Genomic DNA, 7,113 nt, shown 5'->3' with positions numbered 1-7,113 from the left:
CACACACACACACACACACACACACACACACACACACAGGCAAGGACAGTTCACTGCTCTTTTAAAGCCAAGTGTCACTAGTATGCTGGGGGATATTTCTGTGCCCAGTTCAGGCCCTTGGGAAATTCAAAGCCCACGACTCACCTGCCACCATTCTAGATGAGACTATCTCAACGTGGATTTTATCTGTTTATTCATTTCTATTTTTTTAAGATTTATTTTTATTTCTGTGTATGCAAGCGAGCCTTTATGTGTGCCACATGCATGCCTGGAGCCCACGGTGCAGAAAAGGATGTTGGAGGCCTGGAACTGGAGTTAACAGGTGTTTGTGGGCCACCATGAAGGTGCTGAAAACTGAACCTGGGTCCTCTGAGACAGCAGTAAGCACTCTTAACCTCTGAGCCATCCCTCCAGCCCCACAATTCCTTTCTATTTTTGCCCAGTACACCTCAGGCTCTGCTCTGAACACTTTAGCTTCTGAGCCAGTGAGTACCAGGACACATGTGACAATCCCAACCTTGACCATGGCTCACACATCCAGACAGGTACCCCAAAGACTTGGATCTACAGCCCCCCACACTTTACTGTGCCAGGATAATGCTTCCAAAGGCAGTGTTTCTTCAGTGTGACCTGAGAGATAATTCCCCAGAGGCTCCATATCTCAGGAACCCTCTCTAGTTTCATTCTTCAGCCTTCTGTTTTAATCTCCTCTGGCTCTTGTGCTTGCTTGCTGAGTGAGTTTTGGAAGCCAGAGCATGTGGTTCTGAACCACAGTTTTGGAACACAGAGAAACGTAGTGCGTATTTCATTACAATTGCCCTGATCTCTCGGGCTCACTTAGCAGATTAGAATCATTCTGATAGTTCCCATAGAAAGAGTCCTTTCTTCCCTGCACCCACTCCTGACTGTTGTCTCTGTTCTCCATAAGGGATGTCTCCTTTTGCTCCCTTTATTGGTAAAATGATAACTCAGATGCTCCAAGCCCCTGGCCAGTGGGTAAGAACTGAGCCCCATCCTGCTGTGTCTACATTGCCCATGAGGAATGCTGGAGACGTCCCCTTCCCATGTTCTTCCATAGCCCGGCACCCACACACGGCATGTACACAGACTTGTGCACACCCAGGCACACACTGTCGAACATTCCTGAGAGCGTTTTTTTTTTATTTTTTTAAATTTATTTATTTATTAAAAAAATTATTTATTTATTAAGGATTTCTGCCTCCTCCCCGCCACCGCCTCCCATTTCCCTTCCCCTCCCCTGATCAAGTCCCCCTCCCTCATCAGCTCGAAGAGCAATCAGGGTTCCCTGACCTGTGGGAAGTCCAAGGACCTCCCACCTCCATCCAGGTTTAGTAAAGTGAGCATCCAAACTGCCTAGGCTCCCCCAAAGCCAGTCCTGAGAGCATTTTACCATAGCTTGCCACCCTATATAAAGCTGCAGCCCCCACAAAAGGCGTTTTGCCAATCTCACCAGAGCCATGACAGTCAAAGCCCAACCCTGCCAGTCCTAAGAAGCTAGGATCAGCCACCTGTCCTCAACAGGTTCATTTAAGAGACAATTGTGAAGAGCAGAGAAAGGAGACTTATTGGATGTAACTACACCAGGAAGAAGAACAAATAAAGAGATCCAATGACAACACCCTACTGTGCCCAAGCCCACCTCCAGAGCACTGACATGAAGTTCAGGTTTAAATAGAAGGCAAGGGGTACACACAGCTAATCGGTCCTGGTCAAGGTATGGGGCCACTCGCCATTGGCATATTTAACTCTTGCCTTTGGGTCTCTCCCGCAAGTTGTCAGCATTTAATGACAGCTCTTCCAAGGAAACAAGCCTTGCCTCTAACTGACACCAAGGCCTTGGCCTTTCTCTTCCTTTCCGTGGTACTAGAAGAAAGTCCCAATTCCTTAGGGTCCATTGTCTCGATAGTCTCTAGCCAGTGAGATGTTATAGGCATGAACCGAAATAGGATCTTGTGTGTCAGAACAAATAAGAAACAGAGACATTTTATTAAGAAATAGAAAACAAGCCAGGTGGGGTGGTGGTGACACATGCCTTTAAGCCTAGCACTCTGGAGGCAGAGGCAGGCAGATCTTTGTGAGTTCAAGGCCAGCCTGATCTACAAGAACTAGTTCCAGGACAGGCTCCAAAGCTACAGAGAAACCCTGCATCGAAAATGATAGATAGATAGATAGATAGATAGATAGATAGATAGATAGATAGATAGATAGATAGATAGATAGATAGATGGATAGAAATAGAAAACATACCTGAGCCTAGAAAGAGGGCCAATGAGCTGGAGAAAGTTACAAGGTCAAAGTTGCACTCAGTTCCAGCCCGAAGACTGGTGGGGTTGTGCCGTCCCCACATTTTGTGTCCTGTACTTTGCTGGCATTCACTCCATCCTTTCTACGTAGCCCTGAGGGGGAGAGGCCTGTAGTTTTCTGCCAATTTGTTTCTTTCATGTCAGTCTTGATGCCTCTCTCTCCTCACCCAACTCTCCTGCCACAGGGGGGTTATGGTGTAGCTCTTAGAAAATATTTTCACTCCTTCCGGGACCGTTGGTTATAGCACAGCCCACAAGACTGTCCCAGTAATAGAAATGCCCTTTGGAGGTGAATATGATAACCACTCCCATGTGGTTCCTGAACACCCTCACTGAAATTAAGTCCAAAGAGCCATATATGGCTGATGGCTGCCATACTGAACAACACAGATCCAGAGCAATACACAATCAACAAGTAAATGGGTAGCTGTGCCCTCAGCCACCAAGTAGAGGGATATAATAGTGTTAGTTATTGCAGTGGGCTTTGAGGACAGCAAAACAGAGCAGAGACAAGGAGCAATGGGGAGGGGGTTCACTTGCAAGGAAGTGACAGTCAGGAAAGCCCTCTTTGGGGGTGGAATGTTCTGACAGAGGCTCTGTGAGGAAAGTGACGCTCCTGGTGGAACAGCTGGAGTGTGTCAGCAGAGCAGAGAGGCCATGGGTCACGGCATGCCCAAGCTTGCAGGCGGTTACAAAACACTGGAGTGCACTGTGACGTGAAACCAGAGAAGCTGCAAAAACCACCCAGAGCCAGCTCTGATCTTAACACGTACCTCCCTCTGTTGCTCCACCAGAAGATTTGTGGGTAGCTGTGGTCGGAATCCAGGCTAGAGAGAATAGCAGCTTAGCCCAGAGCTAAAAGGTGCCTTTGGACACTAGAGCTGACGGGACTGCCAGTGCCTTGGCTGTGTGGAGAAGGCCAGACGTGCTGGGCCCAAGAGAGAAGTGGTAGACCATTCGTGGACTTGCACGTTCACGTGCAGAGCACACGTTTGAGAGAACAGAACTCACAGGGACATGGAGGCTGGAAAAAGCCAGTGTCCGTGTACAATGGGACCTTAGCAAAGCTTCAGCTCCAGCAGCCTCAAGGAGTTAGCCTTGGTCACCCATCCCAATAGGCCAATTAAAGAGACGAGTGATGACAAAAGGCAGAGAGAAATTGTAATCAACGTGTTGGGAAGAGCAAAATGGAAATAGTCTAGTGACCACAGGTCCATCTTCTTGATATGAGCTTTAGGTTTAAGAAGAGGGAGAACTGGGGCAAAAGGTGTGTGATTCAGTAGCCTTGGTCAAAGCGTCATCACACCCGTGATTGTCTGAAAGATGACGGAATAACAAATCCATCTCTCAGTCATGGTTATGGTCACAACTCCTTCAGGACAATGTATCCAGCATGTAACCATAAGTCATTGTTCTCACCGCAGGATGGTCTGTCCTGCAGGATTTGCCATTCCTGGAATCCGCGCTGACTGCAGCTTTAGGACAATGACTCTTTGTGCCTTAATCTTAAAGAAAGCTGAGACAGCTCGCATGGGCAGGCATGTTGTGATGATGATCCTGCCTGGCAGAGTGAAGCGGGAGTCTGAATCAACGTGAGACAGACCCAGAACGAAGGCAGAGGTGTGCAGGGTCTGCCCCTCTTCAGCTACCTCTCCTGCCTGAGTCAGGAGTCAGTATTATCAGCTTCTCAGTGGCTATTGCAAGTATGGGCAGCAGAGGAACATAGTCACCCTCCGCTCTGCCTTTCCCATGGCCTCTCCTTGATGCCACTCCTGAGGGACCTGCACCCACTGTTGGTGCCATGCTCCAGCCTGAAAACACCTGTGTTCCAGTGCCAGAGAGATTGGGCTCTGGGAATCACTAGGGGGATGCTGGCTTTTTCCTGATTCCTGGGGCACCGGCCCTCTTCTGAGTCCTGCTCACTTTGGCCCCTGAGCCCCCAGAATCTCACAGAGTTGATTTTTTACATAAGTTTTTTACTTCTGCCCTTGAGCCCTGTCCTAAGTGGGACCCAAAGGCCAATATGTCATCTCCTCTCTTCACTTCTCGTAGATGTCACTTGTCCCTAAATACCCTCTTCTCTGTTCTAAACATAATATCACACTGAAAGTCGACACAAAGTGAAAGGCATTGCGATGCCGACAGTCACCCAGTCCAGTAGTTCCTTAGAGTTCTGGTGGCATGCCCTACCTCCTAATAAGCAAATTGTGCCTGTGGCCCAAATTAATATTTGTTTAATGCATTTCCAATCAAAACTCTAATAGGGCTGTATTTTTGCAATTGATTATGATTTATGAAATAATCAAAATAACCAAGAAAATGTTCTAGGGAGAAAAAAAAAAAAGAGGAACAAGAAGGAGCCACTCACTCTGCTGGATATTAACCTGAGCTCCACACCTCTAAAAGGAAATTAACAGCAAGCCCCCCCAGTAGCCAGCCAGATGCGCAGACTGGGCAACCGGGAGCTATCTGTAGTAAATGTCGAGTGTAGTGTGTGGTGTGGGTGGTTTCTTATGCCCTAGTGAGGACGGTTTACATAACGCACGATGCTGAGATAATAGGGAACGCATGAGGAGAAATGACTGTACTTAACTCTGTACTAACTCGAGAGTACTATACTTAACTCAGGATAAACTCAGTACTAGAGACTTAAATGTAAAACAACAACAACCAAAAAACCATTAAGTTGGCAGGACATGGTGGTACAATGCCTATAATGCCAGCACTTAGGGACCTAGGGAAGGAAGGCAGCTGGAAGTTTGACACAGGCCTAGGCTACATAGCAAGTACCAGGTCAACCGTGACTAAATAGCAAAGCCCTATCCTAAAAAGCAAAAACAAAGAAAATTAAGCCAAAAGTCTCTAAAGGAACCATAGATCTATTACTAGGATATGATATGATTTGAGTAAATGAGCTACATGCAAAAAGAGAAAACGTGGATTAATATGCCTTACCTAAAAAAAATGGAATTTCCAAATATGAAAGAAGCCACAAGAGGAAAAAGTTATAAATTTGCTATCTAAAATTGAAGATTTCTACATGTTAAACATACAAAAAGTAATCTCAAAACAGCTCAAAGGTAGACTTTTTAAAATTGCAGCAGGTGTAATAAAGCATTTTTACAAATTAGTAATAAAACCCCAGAGCACCACACTATGAAAGTGACATAAACAGGCAAGTCACAAAAGAGAGGCTATAAATGGCCCGGAAGCCTTTGGAGACAACGCAGCTTTCCTAGTAATCAAACCCACAGAAGTGGGGGAGGGAGATGGCTGAGTGGGCAAAGCACCGGCTGTGTTCAAAGTCCCCAGAACCCATGTATGTCCACACATGGTAGTACATGTCTGTGATCTCAGCACTCCTGTGGAGAGATGGAAGACAGAAACTGGAGAATCCACAGAAACTCATAACCAGCTAGTCTGTCACAGGTATTGGTCAACAAAACACCCTGTCTCAAGCAAAGTAGACATTGAGGAGCCGACACCTGACCTCTATACACACTCAGATAGATAGATAGATAGATAGATAGATAGATAGATAGATAGATAGATAGATAGATAGATAGATAGATAGATAGACTCTGAGTGCTATGCACATTCAGTGGCACTTACACACCTACACACACACACACACACACTGGGCAGCAGAGGAGAGGGAGGTTTTCTATTTTAAAGCCTAGGGGCTGAAGAAATGGCTCAGCAGTTAAGAGCACTGGCCTTCTGCAGGATCAGGGTTTGGTGTTCAGCATCCACTTTAGGTGACTGCCCATAACTCCAGCTCCAGGAGATCTGATGCCCGCTTCTGACCTCTGCAGGCATACCCAAATACATACCTATAAACAAAATTAATCTTTATTCTAAGTCATGGAAGCATATTGAAATAGCTCCCCTATCTAATTGCCCAGGCCTTCAGGGGCAGTTCCTTGTGTAAGCTGAGTTGGGAATCAAACCTTCTCTGGCATGGCCACAGGGAAGGCCATCTGAGGCAAACATGTAGTCATGCGAACCGTTTCTCGGCCCGTGTCCAAAGGTGGTTTATTACAGCTCACAGTGAGCCAACCGTGATGTCACATGCCTGTAATCCCAACACTCAGAAGGCTGAGACAAGAGAATCAAGACTTCAAGGCCAACCTAGGCTGCACAGGGAGGACAAGACCAGCCTGGACTATTGGAGAGACCCTGTCACAAAGATACAAAAGAAGTGCCACATCCCTATAATGTAATATCATGTTGTCCCTTTGAACGGAAATGGGGTACCGTTTGAGAGAAACAAGGAAAGTACGGTGTTTGGGTTGGTGGCTTACATTAGTCTCCTTTATTTCTTTCCCTACATTTTGTATACTCTTGTGCTTTTATGATAAGAAGTGATATGCCCATATTCCTTTTTCCCTGTTTTTTGTTTGAGTTTTTGTTTTGTTGTTTTGGGTTTGTTTTTTTTTAAACAAAACAAAACAAAACATAATCTCACTATAAAACCCAAGCTAGCCTGGAACTCAAACTCATGATCTTAGTGCCTCAGTCTCCTGAGTGTGTAGATTACAGACATGTGTCACACCGCTAGGCTGTCTTATCCACCTCCTAATGCCATGGAAACCTGTCTGCAGGCCCCAGTTAGGTGTCTAGCTTCTGATGTCCCGTAAATAAAAAGCAACTTGCAACACCTGGCTTGCCCTCTGCGCCCGGCTCGGCACTTCTGAAGATCCCGCTGTCTTTGTTCTCTTTCTGTAACTTTGTGACTCTGAACATGGAGCCCCCAACCTTGTTTGCTTGCTGTCATTTCCCTTCTTCC

General features: G+C 46.2%; 1 protein-coding gene across 1 annotated transcript in view; it reads left to right on the top strand.

Annotated features, from left to right (window-relative positions):
• Positions 1–7,113, top strand: part of Zhx2 (zinc fingers and homeoboxes 2) — a 137,663-nt gene that overhangs the window by 115,895 nt on the left and 14,655 nt on the right. The window lies entirely within an intron of this gene.

Source organism: Microtus ochrogaster, chromosome 15 (genome assembly GCF_000317375.1).
Source record: "Microtus ochrogaster isolate Prairie Vole_2 chromosome 15, MicOch1.0, whole genome shotgun sequence".
Lineage (NCBI taxonomy): Eukaryota > Metazoa > Chordata > Mammalia > Rodentia > Cricetidae > Microtus > Microtus ochrogaster.
This window is presented reverse-complemented; position numbering and strand designations above follow the sequence as displayed.